At 35.6% G+C, this 24,925-nt stretch overlaps 1 long non-coding RNA gene across 1 annotated transcript in view; it reads right to left on the reverse strand.

Moving 5' to 3' along the window:
- Window positions 1-7,606: 7,606 nt before the first annotated feature.
- Window positions 7,607-24,925, reverse strand: part of LOC308630912 — a 38,833-nt gene continuing 21,514 nt past the window's right edge. Inside the window, exons 4-7 of the long non-coding RNA XR_014018071.1 lie at window positions 15,315-15,476; window positions 11,776-11,907; window positions 10,824-10,912; window positions 7,607-7,935 (exon numbers count right to left, since the gene is read on the reverse strand). This is a non-coding gene — a long non-coding RNA (uncharacterized lncRNA). The remainder of the gene's footprint in view (window positions 7,936-10,823; window positions 10,913-11,775; window positions 11,908-15,314; window positions 15,477-24,925) is intronic.

The raw sequence follows: 24,925 nt of genomic DNA on the forward strand, positions 1-24,925 counted from the left end.
GCTTTGTCTGCTTTCACTTCAATATATTTTCTTTTTTTTTTCTTTTCCTTATTTCTAAGTTTTTTCAATGTGTGAAGTCAACCAAATCACATTATAAAGACCTGTAAAAATCATCAAAAATTACAAACAATGTTTTATAATTGTCAAAGCCTTGCTCAGTAACTTTATAAAAAGTTTATAATGCAAAAGAATTGGCTGAATCAAGTATGACTTTTACCAGAAACAGAGTTTTGAACATTTTTCAAAATAGTAAAGTATGAATTAATAAAACTTCAAATTCCAACAATGATAAAATCTATAAAAATTGATTTTTATTATTCATTCTTTTTATATATACATGACAGTAGAGTGTATTTTGACATGTTATATGTACATGGTGTATAACTTATCCTAGATAGAATCCCATTCTTGTGGTTGTACATAGAAAAAGCAGTCATGAAATGCATTTGGAAAAGCAAGAGGCCCAGAATAGCTAAAGCAATTCTTAGCAAGGAAAGTGAAGTAGGAGGCATCGCAATGCCAGACTCAAATTATACTACAAAGCTATGGTAACAAAAACAACATGGTATTGGCACAAAAAGAGACATGAACACCAATGGAAAAAAAATAGAAGACACAGAGACAAACTCACATAAATATAGTTATTTCATAGTAGACAAAGGCACCATATACATATATTGGAGAAAAGATAGCTTCTTCAACAAATGATGCTGGGAAAACTGGAAATCCATATGTAGTAGGATGAAATTTAACCCCTAAATCTTAACCTGAACAAAACTTGACTCAAAGTAGATCAAGGACCTAGGCATTTGACCAGAGACCCTGTGCCTACAAGAAGAAAAAAATAGGTCCAAATCTCCATCATGTTGGCATAGGAACCAAACAAAACTCCTAAAATGCAAGAATTAAAATTAAGAATCAATAAACGGGATGAATTCAAACTAAAAAGCTTCTTCACAGCAAAAGAAACTATCAAGAACTTGAAAAGAGAGCCTACAGAATAGGAGAAAATCTTTGCCATCTGCACTTCAGATAGAGCATTGATCTCCAAGATATACAAAGAACTCAAAAAATTTAGCACCAAAAAAATAAATAACCCAATCAATAATTGAGCAAAGGAACTGAACAAGCACTTCACAGAAGAAGAAATATGGTCAGTTAACAAATACATGAAAAAACATTCAACATCTCTAGCAATTAGAGAAAATGCAAATTAAAACTACACTGAGATTCCATCTCACTCCAGTCAGAATGGCAGTTATCAAGAATACAAACAACAATAAATGTTGGAGAGGATGTGGGAGGAAAATGTTCACTCATACATTGCTGGTGGGACTGCAAATTGCTGCAACCACTCTGGAAACAGTATGGAGATTCCTTAGAAAACTTGGAATGGAACCACCATTGGACCCAGTTATCCCACTCCTCGGTATATACCCAAAGGACTTAAAATCAGCATACTACAGTGACACAGTCACATCAATGTTTATAGCAGCTCAAGTCACTGAATAGGAACTTCACAAAAGCTAAGCTACAGAAACAACCTAAGTGAAGTGGGCCAGTCCCCAAAAACCAAAGGCTGAATTTTCTCTCTGAAATGTGGATGCTAACCCACAACAAAGGAGGATAGGGAGGGGAAAAATAGAAGTTCATTGGATTAGACAAAAGGGAGTGAAGGGAAGGGAGGGGGGATGAGAAGAGGAAAGATAGTAGAATGAATCAGACATGACTTCCCTGTGTTCATATATGAATATACAACCAGTGAAACTCCACATTGTGTATAATCACTTTTGATATCTTTTCACCTGGGTTCCCAGATTCTTGCTTCCATAACCTCAACCTGGACCCAAACTCTAGTCCCTGGACTTGATACTTTACCCTTGATGTTTACTCCAACTGTTATCCTTGGACTTGACTCATACCGGGCATGCACCTGTGGAGAGATCATTCTTTTTCTCTTGAATAATTCATCTTAGTCATATAATGAAGCCACAGTACAACTTCCTGCACTATTGATCTAAATAATAAGAAAAACTTCCACTTGTGTAATCCCTGTGGCATTATTGCTATTAATGATTGGTAGTTAAGTATAAATTTACAACTTACATAATATTATATTATCTCCTTTAACCCTCATAGCAACCGCAAGAAATAAGTGTCATTATTATTCTCCCGCAGATGAGGAAAACTAGTCTGAAGAAAGGCTGGGTCACAGAATCATTCAACTAGCAGGATGTGGAGCTGTCAGCGAGGCACTAGCCCTGGTTCTATTTACTAGGCAGCTGATCTTGAAGAATGTATGACTGTTTCAACTTTGCAAAAAAAAAATATGAAATGGCTTCAATGAAAGGTAACCTGTATGGTAGCTTCATCCTCATGGCCTTGAAACATCACCAAGGCTTCAAAACACCTAAATAATTAAGATCATCTGATGACAGATAATACATATTGCTGTGACAGTTCCAGAAATTTATTAAAGTGGACTTGGAGGAAGGGGGAGGTTGTTGTTTTAACTATTTTGCTATAAAATAATGTATTTTTGTTACTTTTAAATAAATCTAGAATTCTTCTACTTTAATTCACTCTCCAAGTACCCTTCCAGAAAGTGTGTTTGCAATATACGTAACCAAGGGTGCAGAATCACTGGCCATACCTGCTGAAATACATCTGCTAGGTTTTACCTTCCTTACTGCCAATATCCCTCTGGACAGCAACAACTCTGTACTATATTTCTAGGAGGAGAAAAAAATCACATGGGCAAACAGAAGAGGCTGGACAAAATATCAGGTCAAAGCTAAGGGTTGGCTTCTGTTGAACAAGCCACAAGCCATGTGCAGGCAACATTCAATGTTAAGATCCTCGCCATACTGAGAGTACAGAAATAGCCACATGGCTTCTCAATATAGGCAATGGGCAATATTCTCTATACAACAAGAAGTGGTCTGCAATGGCTGGGCTTCTGGGGCTCCATGCTACCTGACAATATGTGCTACGTTAAAATGGCAACTCTCCTACTCTTCATAAGATTCCTCCAACCTATTTCAAATTCCTTTTCCACACACTCCTCTTCCACTCTTACTAGCCTTCTGCTGTTCTTGTACATTGCCTAGTTTCCTATTTATGTTTTACTTATTGATTTGTAAATATCCTTTTATAAAGAAATTATTTGTCACATTTGTTGAAGTCACTTTTTCCTAGCATTTGCTTCTTAACTTTTTAAACTTCTGTTCTATACAGAAGTTTTACTTCATTACTAGTCATATGTATAACTCTTTTATGATTTCTAGATTTTGTGTCATGCTTAGAAAAGCCTTCCCTCCTCTAAGATTTTTTTTAAATTGCCCATGTTTTTGTTGAGTGATTTTTACTATTTCATTTTTAAATCAAGTTTTGACTTATCCAAATTTATTTCATCTATAGAGGAAGTTATTAATACAACTTTGTATTTATTAAATGGCTAGTCAGAACCTCAAAATATTTGCTAAATAGTAGGCATTTACTCCTCTGACTTGAAATGCTAAATATTACATTTCTTATACACTTAGTCTACTTCTGGACTCTTGTTTCTATTTCATTGGTCTGTCTAGTTTCAAAAATTCTTAATCAAAATAACCTTTTAATTTATTTTTAATGTGGTTGTTCTCCATTATTACTCTTCTGTTTCACAATTAGATTTTTCTGCACTCTTACCCTGTGTATCATCTTGTATGATGTTTGACCTCAGGAATGCAGCAGTATAGAATATGAGAGACTAATGTCTGCCAATAAGGTAATACTATTCATCATCAATCATGGTTTCTGTAGAATAGTAGGACTGGCATTTAGAATTGAACCTGGCTGATTATACATTCACTACTTCCAGCATAGATATAACTGTTCCTTCAATTATTAGTAAGCAAGGCAACCATAATGAAGTTAGGTCTTGGCTGAACTACACGCAGAGGAAAGTCTGAATATATTACTCCTGCCACTGCGATGCTGGTGGATAGCATATGTGGACATGAGACGGAACAGCCAACGGAAACTACATTTGCCACTGAAGAAACACAGTATTAAGAGAAACTATATTTCTGTTCTTATTTCCAGGAAAAGAAACCAAAATTATGTCCTTGCTCCCTATAGCAAAGAATAAAGTAGATGAGCTATCCTATGGATTCAGAATAGTAAAAACCACGGATGTGAAGAAGTTGATTTGCATACTACAATGTAGATCTGGTGTACGTTCCCTAGGACTTGGAACTATGCTAGAAAGTTATTTCCTTTCTTTCTATGAATAGCATTTACAGTAATTGGAATAGGACAGTCTCACTAGGCAAAACTTTTTTTAAAAATAAAGATATAAAATTTGATTTTTTGTATAGTCAGAAAATCCTTTTATGAAATTCATGTCAAGGTAATCCTTCAAATTTTAATCTAAAATAGAAGAAACAATTTCAGAGTAGGGGAAAATGGCATATCTGTGTAATGGAGTTCAGAAGGCCTTCCCCAGGATACTGATTTCATGCAAAAGTGAAACCTTCAGTAATTAGTGTTGTTATAAGCTACCAGACCTAGGGCACCTTTCCCTACACTGAGCTAAGTTTTACTTAGGTTTTCTTATGACAGTGAAACAGAAGGTACTAACCAAATGATTCTATTATGCCTTTATTCCCTAATAAAGACAATGCTAAATAGCATTCCAATAACACCTCACAACATCTAGGCCTCTGTTGAAGATGGAATCAGACCATCTAGAATCCTCTCCCAGACTTCCTCTCATTTAAGGAATGGTTACCAAGGAAGAATTAGCTCTCAGGCTATATAGCCAAACTTTAAGGTGGCACGTAGGTAATTGCTTCAAATGGAGAAATATTCCATTCCCTTTTGTCACCTAAAGCAGAAATCAGGAGCTTGCAAAGGTCTGAAGTTATTTAAGCTAAGATGCATGGTGATATCTAATCTCAAATTTCTTAGTTTATTTAATACACTGAAAATCAAGTACTTCTCTATTCTGTCACAGAATCATTAGAGAGTAAACAAGCATAATTTCTTGATAATGAGCAACTTTTCATGATCCTTATGCAAGCATTCCATGATCCCTTCCCTTCCTGCCATATGTATAATTAATCTTTTGGGAAGAGACTCACAGATCCTTTCCTAGTACTTCACAGTTGTGGTCACAGTTTATTAACCCCAAAATATGTCAAGAGTCTTTAAAATACACATGCCCTATGATGTAGTAATTCCACTTTCAGCATTTAATCCAAAGTACAAAATACTAATTCCAAGTAAAATAAATTTGAATATTTGTGTATTTAAATTTGAATATATGTATATATTTCATATGTATGATTTCATATCTATTTCTATAACAGAAATTTAATATTTTTTTTAATTGTAGTTGGACACAATACCTTTATTTTATTTATTTATTTATTTATTTTTATGTGGTGCTAAGGATCGAACCTAGGGCTTCACACATGCTAGGTGAGTGTTCTACCACTGAACCACAACCTCAGCCTCCTAGAGAAATTTATAATAAAATTAAAAACAGCAAAAATTTCTGATAAGTAATACTTATCCATGTGACAATTATACAACTCTTGAAAGATTATGTATTCCAAGAACAGGTAATGATATAGGGATATGTCCCAAAATGAATATAGAGTATTTGTTAAAATATTTACAGAGTATTTATAAATTTATAAAATGGTAATATAAAATTCTAATTTCTCCAAGTCCCATCAGCTTATTTGTAAGGAAGGCACTATATCCAAGGAATCTTTAGCTCTGGACTTCTGAATTACAAATGTAGGATTCCTTCTGCTAAAGTTTGGATACTTTAGTATAGAATAGTAGGACTGGCATTCAGAATTGAACCTGGCTGATTATATTACCCATAAATGGGTAATCCAAGATAAAAAGTACAACAGGACAAAGATTAGGGTAGGTGTTTGTGCCATTTATTGATCAGCCTGGAACTCCTATTCCCTCCTAACAATCAGTCCCTGTGAGTAGAAAAGAAAAGGAAGAATAGGTCAAGGACAATCACTTTACAGAATATGACCATTGTACATGTGACTTCTGCTCATGTCTCATTGGTGAAATTTTGTCATGTGGTCACACCTAGCCACAATGGAATCTGGGAAATGTAGTTTTTAATTGAGTCATTGTGTGCCCAGGAAGAAAAGCAGAATCAATTTTTGGGACAAGTCATTTGCAATAACACATATATACAGATTTTTCTAAATACAGAAAGAAAATACACAAATGTTCTTAGTGGCCATTTCTTAAGTTAGTACGGTTTTGGAGGACTTCTTCTCTTTATACCTTCTGAATTTAAACTTTCTTGCAATGGCTATTCCTTTACAGTACAATAGTTGGAAACATATTAATTTAATGGAAAGAAAACTAGAAATTTATATGCAGTTGTCTTTGGAAGATAAAACATTTTTTCTTTGACTTTCCCATGTTTTTTGAATTTTTTTATAATTTATTTGAAATTTTAGAAAGTAGTTCACCAAATGTCTTAGTTCCTGCAGGGGCAGGTAGAAATATTGTTATGGCCTATATTTGGGATTCACACATGGTCACAATTACAGGGTACTTCTGTCATAGCCCTCTGTTTTCTTTGTTTTAAAATAGAAAGTAAGCCTGTTTATATGTGACTCTCAGGAAGATGATGAACAACAAAATTCTTCAACCTGCCCCCCAAAGCAACCATTTTAAGTAACTCATCTGTTCAATTCTAGAATGGAAGTTATATTCAACTGCTAACTAGTTCTCTTGAGAGTAACTCATAACACTCCCCATCTAAGTAACAGTTCCTCACCTCCCTGCTCAGCTATCCTCTTGGAACATGGCTGTCCTTTCCTCCATCCTTACACTTAGCCTATGTTTTGTTCTAGCAGGGTTTATCTCACTAAAGTTAGTCTACCCGCCTATCCAACTAGGCTTCAAGGAAATGCAAGTTGTTATCTTTGAAGGAAATGCAAGGTGTTATCTTTCCAAGGACACTTACATTTCAGTGGGATAGTTTAGAAGATCTCAAGAAATTAATTATTAATGGTTAAACCGTAAGGACTGAAAGAGTAAGAAACAAAAATATCTTGGAAGAAATAGGACTCTCCCAGTAACACTTAAAGCCTATCCTAAATATGACACATCACTCATAAGGAAAGCTGTGTTTAGAAGATGTACAACAGGAAGGAATTAGTAGGCACCAATAGCCTGGAAATGTTACAGAACTGTAAAATGTTTTTCCTGTCTTTCACTCTTCCTGTCTGTCCATTTATCAATCTTTCTAACCTTGGAATACTCAGTACCTGAACATCACACTGAAGGCAAATATTGTAAAAGATGAGAAATAAAAACATTTATTATTTACTAGTATTGATAAGCATAAAAATTTCACTCTTACTTTTTCAAGGGACCAGTGATGTGGCTTAGTCTATACTGTGGCCTCTCACCTTGCAATTCCCACTAAATGACTCAATTGAAATGGGGTGTTCATTTATTTATTTAAGTACATTTTTCAAAGTACTGAATAAAAGATAGTGACATTCTGGGTGACTAGTGGTCATCTTCATGAAAAATGGTCCATGTTGACTCTTCTCACTGACCTCTAACATGATGGGAAACAAGAAAATAAGGAAAGAGATTGAAAAAAAAAAAAAAGTACAGGTTTATTTTACTCCTTATCTTACATTAAGATTCCAAAATGGCTTCTTTCTTTCTTATATGCTCCAAATCTTTCCAAAGTATATATAGTGCTTTACATTCAGTAATTTACTTTCTCATTCAATTGTTCTGATACTGCGGTTCTTTTAGATTTCACGATAGTCTAATTGCTTCATCATCTGTCCAGGCACGGTCCTTTGTTCCTTTAGTTTTCCTTCTTCCTCCCCTGAAAAACAGAGAGTGTGTTGCTTCCTGGCAGCTGTTCGGAATTTCTCACTGTGAAGATTGAAACAAAGAATTGGCTAGGTCTGATATATCTCTCAGTCAAATTACCATTGGATTTTATATTTATAACTACTGTTTCACTTATGATATAAAAGAGGAAACTTTGTTTCCCTTCTTCCAGTTTCCATTTTTCTAACCTACCACTATCACAAAACACAACAGACCATCAAGACATAGGCACATCATTTACTAATTTTAAAAAACAGAATGAGGAGGAACAGGAGGAGGTGATACTTTTCTAAAATATCCAGTATCTCAGAGTTTTATAAAATAATCCAAAAATTATCATTGTCATTGTAGACATAGCTTTTTTCTAATCCTCAATCTCATATAAAATCCCTAGATCCTAGACCTTTTGGCATTTTGAAGTAGTAATTATTGTAATGCTTGTCTCTATACCACTAAGCTCCCTTTAAAATGTTGGACTAAGTAACTATGCTTAAAGTCATCATCATCTAGAAAATGTTTAAAGTCTATTCTTATTGGTGCATCATAATTATACTTAATAGTTGGATTCATTATGCCATATTTACACCTGCACATAACATAATTTGGTCAATCTCATTTCTAACATAAGTTGACATACCATGTCACTGCCAATTTTTTACTAACTTGGAAACTTTTCCTTCTTCAAATGGGTCTTCTAGAAGAGAATGTCACATCTAGAATAACATATTTGATGATAAGTAAAGCCCACTTGCACTGTCTACCAAGGAGAATAGCCCCTCAGTTTCTCAGGCTACAAAATAGCAGAGAATTAAGTATGGAACAAGGCAAGCTCCTGCCTAAAATAGAAGACATCATTGCTATTTGTGCTATAATTGGGAGGAAGAGAATTCTTGATATAAATTTTACAAATATGCTAAATGATAATAAATTATTAATCAAGAGGGGTTTTTTCCCTATGAATCATAAATACAGAACATGTAGAGGAAATTCAGTTGCTACTGCCATCTGGAAGCAAACTAAAGAGGTCAAAGACATCTAAGACCTAGAGAAATGTAGATGAGTTGATAGGATGAATAGCTGCTCCTTTTTCAAAAGCTGCTGACTTTCTTAACAACTAGCAATGTTAGACTTTTTATTGGATGCTTTATTGATTATTGTTTATAGCAGCATATGATGAAAGGATATAAATGTGCAGACAGGTTTTGAACAGCGAATTGCAGGGGAAATGTCAAATTTTAAAAATAAATCTAAACAGAGAATAATAAATGAGATAAGTCATTTTGACATTCAAAATTAATTCCGCAGTATAAAAATCACATGAAATTCACATTTGCATCCATGTAACAAATGCTGCCCAGATTTGCATAGCCCCAATATAATAAGATTAAGAACATTTTATCATTGTTTATTCTTTGTGATCAATTGTTTATCCCGTGTTAAACAAATATTGTGGGAAGAATAGTTTGGAACAGGCTTCAAAACTATTCCTTGGATGCTCATCAACAGAAACACAGAGAGACAGCCGAGCTCAGAACTTGGACAGATAAAATCCAACAGGAAAACCAAAAGAAACTGACTAGAATTTTAAATCTTCAACAATGAATAGAGTCATGGGATTACTGGTATAAATGCAAACCTGATGCTGCAGAAAATAACTTTGAATTTTTGTTTCCAAAAAATAAATATATCAACTTGTCTTTCCAAGGAGATCCTTAATGATACATGTGCCAGGGTAATGTATGCATGTATATATATAATGTGTGTATTTTATATATAGTCTTTTTTGAAAAAAGCAGGAGGAAAAAAAAGCATGAAGAACATATAACATATGGCACTCTCCATCGCCTCAGCTGGTGTTTGCCATTTCCTGCTTGTAACTTTCTTAATTTTACATCTTCCCCTCAATTTCAATATACCAGACATTTAAATCAGATTTGCAAGTTGGCCTTCCCATTTCTTCACTTGCTGCCCCTGCTCCTATTAATCTTTCTGTTATCATAAGGTCTATTTGATTTAAAAAAGAACTAATAATTGCAATGCCTCTGCTGTCTTCATGAATAATAAATACTGGGCTCATTGTAATGTGGCTGTCATGGTAAGATGCACAGATGCAAGAAGCAATAAAGTAAAAAACGACTCTAATATTTTAATCAAATTTTGTAGGACTGATAAACGTTATATTAGTGAGAGTGGAAATCAGTGAGTGCCATGGAAGCAGCCTATGAAACCAAAAATAAAACTTATTTTGATTTTCTTAAGCATTACTCTCCAATTTGGGCCTCAGTTTTCTTAACTTCTAGACCTGACCAAAGATAGGCTACCTAATGAAGCAGTTCTCTTTAGGAAAGTCAGGAAAACAAAACTTCTTTAACACTCAGGCAAATGGGTTGAATATCTTCCTCACAACAACTCACTAGAATTCCAGAGCCTCAGTATCCTCTTCATGGCTAAAAAAATCTTCCTCACCAACTCCATAAGTGAAAGCCACTCCAAAGATTCTAAAATAAATAGCTCCTTGTTCACAGTAACTGGGAAATGTCAGTAACTCAGGGTTATCCTCATTCCAAGCCTCTTAGTACAGTCCTAAGAATGCTGCAGTCCTAAATGTTCTTCAGCAATTAGCCCCTGTGCCTCCAGAAGTACTCCAAGAAGTATTCCTGGTACATGCAGAGTAACTCAAGCAAAACAGTACTCTGGTAGCAATACCTAAGAGTAGACAATATCAGTTAAGGAATGGACATGTCCAGATAGGGTTCAATGTTGACCTTTCAGATGTTAAGGTGTACATGAGGGATCCTGAGATAATTTATTAAAAGTGTAAGTACATAAGCAGGAATCTGATTACATTTTCTCTGCACCACTAAGATAGCTAACAAAGAGCAGGAACTTCACATTATCTTAAATTTCCTACCACATGACAGCAGACTCACCTCAGAATCCCAAGGTAACCTCCTCACAAGGTAATGATCAGAAACAGAGAAGTATGATCTATTCCTTTCCTTGCCTTCCAGCCAACAACCTAAAATGGAAAATCACATTTTAATTTTCATTTCATAGCCATGAAAATTACTAGTCCCTATTGCTAATCCATAGTTCCTCCCTATCATATAGCATAAACATACTTCATTGGTTTTAGAAATTAAAACTCTCTCTGATGATTATAAATACCAGTTTAAATTTTTTTTAAAAAAATTTACTCATATAAAAGAGCAGTCATTACCTTATGTCAATGTAAAATTAATTTCTCTACAAAGAAAGTCAAAAAAATTCAAAATTAAAACATCTCAGAATCTCACATTGATCAGAGTTCCAAAACTAGAGGTGTCAGAATGAAATTTTGTCAAGAGAATCTTTGAATCTGTGAGAAATCATGTCTAAATAATGCTAAATATAAGAATTTACATTAACAAATAAAATGGGCAAAAGGATAAAAATTACACAGTGAAGGAAGGCCAAAACTTACCCTGACTTCACACAAAATTTAACATTCCTATTTTTTGTCCTCATGCCTTACTCTAGCTAGAAAATTCAGGCCTAAGGCCTGAGGCAATTAGGTATCACCATCTGCAAATCACACAGAAAATGATTGAAAATGTAGTATCAAAAGACTGACAAGGAGGAAACTCTCATGATGGGAATTTACAGAATTCAAGAAAGGAAAAAAAAAAAACAGTGAAGCCAGATGTCAAAATATGTATTTAGTGACTCATAAAATTTCATTGCCCTAAAGTAAAAAAAAAAAAAAAAAAGGAATACCACAGTTAGGCAACATTTTCAGCATATGCCCCTAAAATACTTCTAACTTTAAAATAGTTCTTCAAATTTTCTTGAAGTACTTTATCTTCCTTTCATATTTCTCTTGTCTTATTAACATTTTCTTACCACTGTCCCACAGGATTAGAAGTGGATTCAAGAAGAGAAGAAATCAAGATACACTGAATGTCAAATTGACTTGTTCCCTGCTTAGCCTTATCTACTCACACGTGCTCCAGATGTGTAGTCAGATGGAATAAGCTGAGGGATAAAACCAGAGAAGGAAATGGATCCCTTTTCATCATATTCCTCTTCTCCCTCTTTGTGAAAGGCAATTTATGAGACACATTTCTTACATTTAATGTTTTAACATTGTTTTATAAACCTTAAAAAGAAAATAGCACTGTGTATTTCACACTGGAGAAGCTGAAGAAAACTTAAGCATAAGAAAAATCCCCCCTTCCTCTAGCCCTGACCAACCTCCCTGAAAGACTTTTTATATTCCTGTAAAAGCGGAGACCAAAGGCCAGATTAGTCCACAGATACTGCTGTTAAATTAAGTGCCTTTCAAGAGCCACAATCCCCACCACTACCTACTATATTCCACAAGTCGCATCACACATTCTACCTTGCCTATTAGCCCCTGTGTGTATTTCAGATACTGGCCCCGCCAGTGAAGACCTATCTTCATATTGTCTCATATAAACTCAGCATTAGGGGAAGTCTTTAAGTACATCTTCTAGAACAATCATTCATTACATAATTCAATTCTCTAACACATTATGCACATCAGAAATATCAAAAGAACTATTTCTTAATATATTAAGAAATAGATGCCTGAGTTTCATTCCTTACCTACTGAATTAAAATATCCTAGGAATGGGTGGGGGTCTAAACATCTCTTCAGGTAAACCTGATGAGCATGGAGAAATACAAATTATTCCTTATCATGTCTAATAAGAAAGAACTCACAACAGGTTCTTTTTTTTTTTTTTCCTAACAACGTAAGGAAGTTCTTTCCTCAGGCAAATCTTAGTGCTCAGACTAGAGATAGAGAAGAGTTACCTGCCTCTCAGCCCTGGGGTAGTTTGACAGTATATCAAAGAGCCTTGTCAAAACTCAGAGGGTTTGTTATAGAAACTAGTCTTCACTTCTTCCTCTTCCCGCCATATGCTTCATTCCCTGCTGGCTTGATGCTGAGAAAATTTTCTATCTCTATGCCCATGTGAAAGCTAAAGCTACCCATTCAGGTGTTGCAGCTGTCATCAACAATATCCTGGTGATGGGACGAAATAGACTTTGCTTCTGAAACTATGAAAAGAAAGCCAGTGTGCAGAAATGACACATTATGAAATGATGAAGTACAACATCTGGCTCAGAAGTGAGTCATCCAGGTGCCATTAACAAGACAAACAGGAAGCTTCTTTATTAAACAGCAAAGTTAAATTTCCAGGCTAATTTGGACTTTCTCTCTACAGGCTTATTAATCAGTTCAGTGAAAACAATGGATTTGACTAGATGTTTGACCAAATTAGCTGAAATGACTGGTCACTATAACAAAGCAGAAATACATCCACACAGCGTCCATAGAAATTTAATCAACATGGATTTTAAAATACATCATTATTATACCGAGTCAACATTGTATGACACTTTAAACCTTTCAAAGCATTCACTCACAAATAATCTCATTGAAATGTTAATGAATTCATGTATCAGGTAATAATAAACCCATATGATAGATGAAGAAACAGAGACTCCTGTCATGTGACTTATGCAAATTTACTCAATTAGAATCAGAGCCTGCACAGATTCCCAGGTTCTCCAAGTCTAAGGCCAAGACTCAAGTTCTAAGGATCTTCAATCTTTAGATTCTTAATTTACAAGAGGAAGCTGCGGGGGAGGGGGGGAGGCTTAACCAAAATAAATGGTGATTCTGAAAAGCATGTGACTGAACAGGAAGAATGCAGGAAAGAAAGCAAATATGAGAAATATCTAGCCCTGGCTAACAAAGAGAGAAGCCTGTCAGTCTTCAAATTGAGTCTTAAGGTATATAAACCTCTACAAATGATTCCTAGGCCCATCAGGAGCCAGCTGTCAAGGTCCCAAATTCAGGGCAGAGAACAGAAGAATGAGATTGTGCAGCACTTGCTGCAGCCACAGGGAAGAGATGAGACACATTTCTCTGTTAGGTAGATACTTTGAGAAACACTGAGGCTTGGGAACACTGTGGGAAAGAACACATGGAGTGTAGCCACATGGGTTTTCTGTACCTCAGCAATTGTGATGCTTCCTGACAGTCACAATAGTGGATTGAACTAAGGTTCAAAACAGATACTTAACTCAGCAAAGAAATCACTTCAAAAACGTAGTACACAATGTGTTGTTTGAGTCTGCCATATTTTGTTCAGTCATAGTAAATTGAGGGAGAATGTCCCTTAAATACTAAGAAGATTAAAAATCCCTGTAAGATTAAACCCCTGGATCATACAACTCTGCTATGGAATTGTTAGCAGACTGTAAATCTCTTTGGGGTTCAAACTACATAATTTCTTTTTAGTCATAGATTTTACTAGTTTTTAAAGTTGATTTTAAGGATGGGAGAACTTTCTCAAACTGTTATGTATCTCTATACTAATATTTTAATATGATACATACTAAATATTTAATTATATACTACATATATACACACACACACACACACACACACACACACACACAAACACACACTACACGTACACACACACTTTAGGAAAAGCCAACTTAGTTATATACATATGTATTCCAGTTTAAGGGAAAGATAATGCAATAAAATTCAAAATAATTAAATCAATAATTAGGAGTGATTATTTACCTTAGCAAATATTTATTAAGTACCTATCTTATACAGAAACTATATAAAATATAAAGATGCAAAGATGAGTACAGTTTGGTTACTGATTATCAGAAATGCTTATGACAGAGTTTTTCAGATCTGAGTTTTTCAGATCTGAGTTTTTCAGATTTTGGAATATTTGCATAGACTTTACTGGCTGAGCTTCCCCCCAATCTGAAAATCTGAAGTCCAAAAATTCCCCCAAATCTGAAACTTTCTGAGAGTTATATGGGTACTCAAAAATTTTCAGATTTTGGAAAATTTCAGATTTCAGATTTTCAGATGCTCAACCTATAACATAGGGCCCTTCTCTCAAGGGGTTTACTATGAGAGGAGAAGGAATTAAGTGTTATAAGGGGGAAAATGGTACTCTTTGTGGTCCTTTGCTGAGGAAATCACCATACCCACACTATTGATGAACCTTTCAGATCGAGAGAGCATGGTGGAGACACAAATCAGTTGTCAAAGTTTGAGTGATAAGCAACCTTATATACTTCCACTAGGAATCTGGACTTTATATTATAGGCAAGGAGAATGAAAAGTTCTAAACAATTAGTAATTATGAAAATCATATTTTATAAATAGCATTCTAGCAATAGAGAACAATATAGTTGAAAGGATGAACACCAAACATGAAAAAACCAAATGGAAGACTATAGATGAGAAAGTTCTGGAAACACTTTCACAACAGTGTGAATATACTTAACACTATTGAACTCTATATGCAAAAAGTAGTCAAGACAATAAAGAGAGAAAAAGAATGAAAGGCAAAAAATCAGAAAAATGTACTCACTTCTCTCTTACCCTCTTAGGATTAAATTTCAATGTGCTTTGTTGTAGCAATACCCACACTGAATGAGGAAAATAGGATCCCAAATCAGGAGGTTGTCTTCTAGTCAGTCTGCAAATCTCTCAGAACCCCCACAGTGTCATGGAGCATCATCCAACATGGCACCTGAGCGTTAAAGAAGAAATAACCAATGAGGATCATGACCATATAGATCCAGGAAAGCATCCTGTTCCCTAAGAAGCATGGGACTAGAGTGGTCACAGAAAATAGTTCAGAGTATTAGCTCTCTCGATCTGAAAGGTTCATCAATAGTGTGGGTATGGTGATTTCCTCAGCAAAGGACCACAAAGAAATTCCTAAGCCAGGGACCACAGTCCAAACTCAGATTTGTCTCACTGCAACTATCAAGTTGAGGGTCAAGTCAGCAAAGAACAGTGATCCACAAAAGTTCACAGGGCCAAGGACACTTCTGTAGCTCATTCAGCAAGAACCTAGAGTTCAGTACAAAGCAGACATCCCTCTACAATTGCCAAAAGGATACCTAACCTCTCCTCTCAACTAGATGCCATCTTGAGAAGGAGAGGGAAAGGAATACATTGAGAAGGGGAAATGAGAGTCAAAGCCAGGTTTTGTAATGCCTAAATCTTGCAGTTTTAGCAGTCCTCTTTAAGAAAAAGGATGCAAAATAAACATAGAAATTGCTATGAATTCTTCCAAGCCTTAAAAGGGGCCTAGGCAAGAGAGGGGTCCAGAAGCTTCTCGTCAGTCTACTGACAGAAAGAGACCCTGAAAAATTGAATCATTACTGAAAAAAGACTGTTTTGAACAGTAGAAATGAAGCTATGTGGTATTGGCAAAGCCAGTGCATTCTGCCATCAGTGAGAATGAGGTCTCAAGAGTACACTGGAATCAGTTGTAGAAAATAAAGTGAAAATATGAGACTTAGTGTATAAATTTCTACCACCTGCTACATTTTCTACATTCAGGATATAAGAGTCACTTTGCAAGTTGCACAAAAAGGAATAAACTGCTGGGAGTCATATTTGAGTTCTGTTGCTATATGAATTTAACCCAATGCATGCCCATAACAATGAGAGAGGAAAACCACTTGAAAGTAACATATGTGAAGATGGTTAAGATCACCAGATATCCAGCTTCCTGTGAATATTTTTCATTTTTCCTGGAATTACTGTATATGTATACTGAGCTGAAAGCTACTCTATGGTAGTGGGTTCTCAGAAAGGACATGAGGTCCTCTCTTTTCCAACTACATAGCTGTGTGAAGCTGGATTTTTAAAAATATACACTTCAACCAAAACAACATTTCACAACAGATTGAATGCAGGAGCAGACATGCGAATCCAGCTGTCTTCTATTAAAGCCAGACATTAAAGAGATTTTCCAAAATAAATGTAAAACAATGCCACTCTCCTCACTAATTATTTTGTTTAAAAGTATATTTATATATGAATCTATAAGATATATAATTATATTGCTAAGCTAATCTAATAAGTTAAATATGTTTATATTTCTCTAATTTCTAATATGGCAAATATTAATAGAACCAACATAATCACAGATTTTGGGAGATCCTCAACAATTGTTAAGAACATATCCTGCTACCAAAGTCTGAGACTGATGCTTACAAGAACTTAAATGTGTGTTGTATAGCAAGCTTTATTCCAAAGGAATTGGTAATAAAATACTATCCTTTTACAGCATATGGGACCCAGAAGAGATTAAGGAGCACATAAATAACACAGATATCATATTAATAGTGGTTTTAGACCTCAGCTTCAAGATTATTCTCTCAACAATCTTCCTTGAGGGCTGGGATTGTGGCTCAGCGGTAGAACACTAGCCTCGCATGGGCGGGGCCTGGGTTCGATCCTCAGCACCACATAAAAATAAAGGTATTGTGTTGTGTCCATCTACACCTAAAAATAAATAAATATATGATTTTTTTAAACTTCCTTGATCACTTCATCCAAAGGGGGGGTTCTGTTTCTCTTTCTTTACCACTCCCTCCTTCCATGCCTTTTCCTCTTACTTCCTTCAGGCACTTTTTAAAAAAGCTCTAGGGCTGGGGATATATGTAACTAGTGGTAGAGCAGCACTTGCCTAGCACATGTGAGGCCCTGGGTTCAAACCCCAGTAACACACACACACACACACACACACACACACACACACACTCACAGAGTCTTATTTCTTTTGTTTCTATATGTTTATTTTCTGTATTTGCTACCCCTTTGTTGCCAAGGACCAGAAAGTCTTGTTAAGTACTCTGTCCCTAGAACTTAGACAAAGTCCTCACATATAGTAGAAGCTTAATTAATATCTGTTGATTAAATGAACTAAATAAGTATATTAAATACTTGCTTCCAGAGCTGTAAAATGAGCAAAACTGAGAAATCTAGAGAATTGTTTTTTTAAAAAAAAAATGCATTTGACCTTCTTTTCTGACCTACTAAACATTTCTTAAATATTAAAGGAGCCTCAGTTCTCACTGTGGTTTTTCTTGTGAAGTACCATGGTCTTGCCCACAGCCAAATCTACCTCGACCTGCACTGAGAGTATTTTCCATCAGTGGAAGATGATGCCCAGCTCCAGACTTGAGGGAAACTCGCTGAAGTGCATCAAAAATCTCACAAAATATAGGTTGGATGTTTGCCTCCAACCACACTTAACTTCTGCTTTTTGTCTAAATTTGTTCCAATAATAGTAGCTTAGCTCTGATTCAACCAGAATATCAGAAAGTTCCACTCCTAAATGTATACATACACACACGTGAGCACACATACATACATGCATTACATATACACACACATATATGTGATTGACCCTGACAATTATAAACAAATATTTGCATCAAAAGGATATATAAGTGCTAGAGATAGACCTTTAAGTATTTTCACCAAAGCAAAGGATAATTTAATGCATTTACAAAGAACTTAGATTACATATGTGATCATCATTCCCTTGAGCAAGATGATCTGATCTTTGCTCATAAGATCAGGGACAATGCTTTTTAAGTCCTTAAATTATATCTAGGACTATTTCCCCCTAGATCTGAACAATATAGCTATTGCAAAAGTGTCCCATGCTTAACATTACTTAATGCACGTCCCTAAGCCATACTGGCTAGGAGTATGACCTTGCTTAAATTACTGAACCCTGGGCCAAGGTGTTGCTCTTTGTGAAGTATAGATAATAATAGTTATCCCAGTCACTTACCCTAAAAGAATGTTGTAAAGACAGATGAGATTAGTGACAGCAGAGCTCTTTGTTTGAAAGGTGCTATTTAAATCTCAAATGCTATTATTAGGGCTCTCTGCAATTTTTCAGCTAATGGATTATGCAACAGATGGTACCTAGAAGAGGTTTAATATTATTGATATCTCCTTTGGGTTTTTTCTTCTTCCCACCTCTCTTATTTATTATTTATTAAAATGTTATCTCTGATCTACATAACAACAAAAAACAGAAGGCTTCTGTGTTTGGGCTGAATTTGCCAGGATTACCTTATTCCAACAGTTTAAAATAAATTTTTCCCTCTATGCATTTGTAAATGCACAAGGTCTTAACTATTGGAATAACTGACACAGTTGAATTAAGCAGTTACAAGTGTGCTAGGATTTCATATAGGTGAGGAGATAGATTTTAAGTTAATTTAATTTAAAAACATTCTGTTTCAGAATTGGCAAGGGTGTGGAGAAAAGGGAACCCCTAAATACTGCTGATGGGAATGTAAATTAGTACAGCCATTACAGAAAAAGCATGCAGGTTCTTCAAAATATTAAAAATAGAACTACCATATGATCCAACAATCCCATCTCTGGGTGTATACCCAAAGGAAATGAAGTCAATATATTGAAGAGACCTCAGTACTCCTGTGTTCATTACAAGCATTATTCACAATAGCCAAGATATGCAATCAACCAAATTGTGCTTAGATCAAGAAAATGTGACATATTTCACAATGAAATATTCATCAGTCACAAAAGAATGAAATCTTGTCATTTGTGATATTGATGAATCTGGAGGTCATTATGTTGAATAAAATAAGATAGGTATAGAAAGACTAATACCCCAATTATCTCATTTCATGTTGAATCTAAAGTTGATCCCATGGAAGTAGAAAATAGATGGAGGTTACCAGAGGCTGGTGTAGTTGGGAGAGGAGAAGGAGTAAATACTGATCAAAGGCTATATAATTACAGTTAGATACAAGGAATAAGTTCAAGAACAACAATATATAGTATAATGTATACATTGTGCTCTTGAAAAATAGAGTGTTCTCACTGCAAAAATAACCATGTGAAGTAAACATTTGTTAATGAACTAGGCTTAAGTATTCCACAATGTATATGTTCTTCAAAATATCATGTTTTACATGATAAATACATATAATTTTATCTGTCAGTTAAAATAAATAAATGTTCTTTGTGATGTTTGATGTTTGTGCAATAAAAATGGGACAAAAATTGGGGCTGGGATTGGGGCTCAGAGGTGGGATGCTTGCCTACAATGTGTGAGGCACTGGGTTTGATGCTCAGGACCAATAAATAAATAAATAAATAAATAAATAAATGTGTCCATCTACAACTAAAAATTTTTTTAAATGGGACACAAATTGTAAGTGCTACTCATACACAAATATTTATCTGGGATGTCCAACACAAACCCTAGAGACAAAACTAGAAAACTAGTAGTACCAGATATATACCAGTCATTTATAGTCCATTGATAAAAGGAGATCAGGAAGGCCAAAAATGGGTGCACTGGCCAGCAGGAGACAGAAGAGTTTGGAGGTTTTAGATAGGGCAGGTGGAGACATTACTGCAGGGATAATTTTTTTAAAAAAAGAAAGATCTGATTCACAGACCTAATATAATCTCAATCTCATACCCAGCATCCTTCACCATCAGCTTACTTTCTGCTTACAATCACCTCTAGCCAAACCAATTCCATTCTGAGGGTGATTTACTCTTCCTTTTAGTGCAGGTTATTTCTAGTTAACCCACTGCAATGATACAGCTCAACAATAAAGAATACATGTAAGATTGGAGAGGAAAATGCCTCGGAAGATACTTTACTTGGCTCCAATTTGGTTTAACCCAGTCGTGTAGAAAAGGATGCTGCTTCTGAAGCAAGCATCCAATGAGGAGGCTGCTGCTGGGCAGAATATGAGGGAAAAGAACAGGTTGTGCCTGTTTATTGCTGCTTGGTGTTGCTCCCAAATAAATGGATGCTAATTGAGAGGGAGTGTGGCTTCATATTTTATGACACCCTGGGTATATGCTAGGAAGTCTCAGGAGAGGTGATTTAAATTAAAGCTAATGTTAAACTCTGCTTAATTAGCATTGCTGTAGAGGATTTCACTTTTCCCTGTTAAGGGAAGAATGTGCTATGTTACAGTTTTCCTGTTGTAAAATACTAAACTATATGATAGAGGTGAAGAAGCAATTTGGGAACTGAATGACTTGCTGGCAAGGGAGAACCAGACAGGATGGCATTTTACTAATTAAGATGAGTGGTGAACTAACCAGATGGGAGAAATATAGAGTGGAACAATGAAAAGAAATCTTCAGAATGACACCATTATTTTGGAAACTATTATAAATCAGCTGGGGTTGGGGACCTATAAGCAATTTCCATAAAAATGAGTTGGTGGCTCCTGAGCATTCTGTGATAAAAAGTATTAAGGATGTTGCATGCAAAAGCCACTGAACTCCATATAATTGATCTGTACCTGATGGAAGTATAAAAGTATAGCAAAGATGGGAGTAGACCCTACATTTGCCAAATACTGCCAATCAGCACACCAAGTGCTTTAATGTTGACTTCCCTTAATCTTAAAATCCAACAATGGCTTTTGCTTTGTTCCCATTTACACATTAACAGTGTAGCCTTTATGCATTATATCAAGTTTCTTCTTTGAATGCCAGGGCAAGAAGCGCCATGTTGGCTGCCAGACACCCAATCTGTTGGTGACTGCATCTCCAGTGAACTTGGAACCACAAGATTAATTGTTTATAGACTGGACACAAGACACTAATGTCTGGCCATTGCATAAAGTACAACTAGGCCAGAGGAGCTTCCACTGATAAATGCAGCAACAAATTGAGCAGAGAAAGAAATTCAAACTTGTAATTATCCTACACATGGTTTGCTAAGTGAACTGAACTCCTCAAAGTCTCAGGAGAAAAACTCTGAGGTTGACCAGTATTCAACTGCCTACATCTGTCATAGAGGACTACTGTCATCTCAGAATAAAGAGATGGTTATTCAGCTCCCTGATGCAAGTCAAAACATACTCACATCTCCTGCTCACAAGGAGCCAGCATAAAATGGGTACTGAGCTGGGAGAACAGGTGTGTTTGTGCTTGGAGAAAGCAGCTAGGGATATGAAAATGACTTAGCAGCTGGTGAAAAAGAAGATTGAAGTTGTGCCAGGCAAAGGGTATTTTTTCCCTAGTTATGCAAAAGCTTTAATTTCATTGATCATGTTGTTCTCTTCTTTCTCCATATAAACAATATAAGAGATATGTACCATCCCTTTGGGGAAGTTAAAATCATTGCCAGAGATGCTTATTAAAAGAATGATGTCAAGAAACACCCTTCAGTAGATGACCTTGCTGTTTTCTGAGGATTTGTGAACCATGGAAAGCTTAATTAGAAAAATAAATAAATAAAATATGTAATAAAATGAAATGTAGTCATAAGAGCTGGGGGAAAAAAGTCAATAGAAAGACTAACCTCAGAAAACAAGACCCAGAAAATCTGAAGAAAAAAATATATTTATATGCATATATGTATGCATATATATATGCATATATATATACACATATATATGCACTTTTATTCAATTATTGGAATTCATTCATTTGCTCATTTAATAAAAATTTATCTAGCATGTACTTTGTACAAGGCACTAAGCTATATACTCTTAGAAGTTAAAAGTTCTGCCTTCTGCAATGGCTCATGATCTAGGGGTGAAAATAAATTTTTCACCCTAACTCAGTTGAGGTGTGGTTAGGGCAGCTGCTCAGATAGAACTTCATCCTAACAGAGGAGGGTTAGTCTGTCCTTTCATTTGGGGGAAAAGTTTAATTTTCTATGTTGAGTCTTATTAAAATTCTTCTGAAGATATGTAAAAAACTTGGTAGATGATTTGCATTGAGGGCAAAGACCTTGGTCACTCGTGTATGACCAAGTGACCCCAAAAGTCTGTGTCTCCCCGTTGGATTGCTTTGGAACTTTGCAATAACATGTTTCCAGGATACACTCACCAAATAAAGTGAAGAGCAGAAAATAATAAAATCAGAAAACACACCAACATTCACACAAAATAGAACAACTACTTGAAAATGTGCTAATGATTTCACTTGTCCTTAGCCTCAGATCTCTCCCATTCAAGGAAATGTGTGCCAAGCAACCAAGGAGCTGAGGCTACCTTGTGACTCCACAGCTTGTGGTTGTGAACCAACATTACACATCTCTCTACACTGTCAAAAACTGTATCGGCAGTCCTCAGAGCTGGAAACAGCAGTCACAGAATGAGGTTCCATGTCTCTCTGTTTGACTTATAAAATGTCAATCATTGTGTGGTCTCAAATACATTGACTTGCTCACTGTTTGGTAACATTGCAATGACAATGTGTTTTAAATATATGCTGGAAGGACAATTTAAACACTTGACAGCAGTGAGAGTCAAGACAGACCATATTTTCTTTTCTGAATCTAGTATGCAAGAGAATCTGCACATACTGCCAGAGTTTTATTGTCATTTACATAGTCTTTGAATGGAAAAGTGTTGGTTAAGCAGGCATTTTGTTGGTTGCTTTTACCTTGAGAGTCTGACATAGGGAATACGTTACTAGCTGAATAGAACAAAGAGGGTCAGAGCCCTAAATATTTCCTATTTGTTTTGCTCATTCTCTGTGCGCTACTTTTTTCCTTTAACTCCACACTAAACTACTCTCTTGGAGCTGGTATCCTTAAAATGGTCCATGTAGCACTCTAAAATTGGTCACCCATTTCTATTAGGGAACAGGATCCAAAGAGAACATAAAGATGGATGAGATATAAAAATCAGTATAATAGAATAATTTATTTAAATGTTAAATTGTGCTTTCCTCTCAAATTATTTTCCCTTTTCAGCTCCTTTCCAGAAAAAAAAATCCAAATGCTTTAAACTCCTCTGCTCCAGGGTATTCCTTCCTGACTTTTTTTTTTCCAAAAAATTGTGAGCCCCTTGAAAATATTGTGCTACAGGGATGATGAGGAAGAAATAAGCCTTGCAGTGAAAGAGGGCTCCCCCTAATCTGAAAACAGTAGGTATCTCCCTGAGGTAGCTCCTCAGTTAAAAAGTCCATGACCAAGATTATCATGGAAGCATCAGGGTTGGCTCCTTCAAGGGGACCACACTGTCTTAGACAAAGGCACACCAGAAAGGACCATAATGGACCACACTGGCTCTGCCCTCACTTCCTGAGAAAATTGAAATCTCTGTAAGGAAAACAGTGAAGACAAAGTCAGAGAATCACCACCTCAATGACTTGCAGAAAATAAAGTAATAAGACATTTGTTATTCACACAAGTTTATGATTCCAAATTTATAGTTTCAAATACAAAGCAGATTAACCATATTCATTAGCAGGTAACTCAAGAAGATGTCTTTTTCTCCCAGAAAATATGTGGCTTCTCTTATTTCTTCTTTGGCTGCACTTTATAGGCCAAGTACCATAAATTTACAGTCAGAAGACCCAGAGTATACTGAGTAGTATTGGTTGTCAAGAACTAAAAAGACTATGATATTTTACCTTGTTGATGAACTAGCAATTTAGCATGGTGCATTTTCATGAACACTGGCTGATGATATGAGACTCTTGGGTCAAAGACAAGGGACTTTATAACTGACGGCACAGCAAACAGCATGAATAGCATACTTTTTGTCAGTTCTCCCTTGTCCTCAAGTCCCACAGAGACAATACAGATGGGCCCAGAAAGATGCTGCATGTGCAATGGAGGAAAGGGACCCTGAACTTAGGGAACTGGAATATTTTATATTGGACAGAAAGTATGTTGTCCTTTGTTCCAGAGAGAGTCACTATCTCTTCTGCCCCATTTTCTGTGAATACCTCTTTGATATTTGCAAAATATCAAAAAAAAGAAGGTTTGAATTTCTCTCCCAAAACATGCAGAATTATGATAGAGACATAAAAATTATCTTTCAGCAGTGCTAAGTCTGCTGTAATACTTAAAAGGCTGAAAAAGCTTGACAGCAACCCCTCAACAATTCCATAAAAGAGTTCAATTAGCTAAAGTGGGACTATAAGCAAAGAACTCCACTTTTCAGTGCTTCTCTTTCTGTGATTATAAAATGGGATGATATCTGCCCACTCATTGCTTATTTTGAGAAACAAAGGAAAAGAACAGTTTGACAAATGCTTTGAGTTTCATGATGGACACTCTAAAATAGGAGAACACCATATACAAACATACTGGGTTCTAATCACACATTTATTCTCTGATGCCTTTGGGGGAAGTGTGATAAACATACAAATATTTTATTCTGATAAAGTAGAAATACTGATTTTTTTAAAATG

The sequence above is a fragment of the Spermophilus citellus genome, assembly GCF_964194105.1.
Source record: "Spermophilus citellus genome assembly, chromosome: 11".
NCBI classification, from domain to species: domain Eukaryota; kingdom Metazoa; phylum Chordata; class Mammalia; order Rodentia; family Sciuridae; genus Spermophilus; species Spermophilus citellus.